We start from the raw sequence: 371 nt of genomic DNA on the forward strand, positions 1-371 counted from the left end.
GGCACCCGATTATTTGAGTTTTTTCTCTTCTTAACATATGTCTGAAGCTTAGCAGTTTTCATAAGTTGGCTGGTTTTAATTTAATATTTTTCACTCATATTTAATAATTATTCTCCTATCGGGGAATGCTTTTCATAAACACCAGACCTTGATGTGTTGTATACATCCGAAAGGCTTAGCCCACAAATTATTTGGACAGGAAGCAAAACTATTCATGGTGCCATCGAAAATTCTAGTGGTTGACTGACTCACACAAAGGAATTATTTGTTGTAAAAGAAGACATTAAACAGCTGAAGATACAGTCTCTTTAATGATCACACACAAAAGAAAATGGCAAGAATGTGAGTGTGTGTTGCAGTCGTGATCAGAT

The sequence above is a fragment of the Eurypyga helias genome, unplaced genomic scaffold (genome assembly GCF_000690775.1).
Source record: "Eurypyga helias isolate BGI_N326 unplaced genomic scaffold, ASM69077v1 scaffold392, whole genome shotgun sequence".
Classification (NCBI taxonomy): Eukaryota; Metazoa; Chordata; class Aves; order Eurypygiformes; family Eurypygidae; genus Eurypyga; species Eurypyga helias.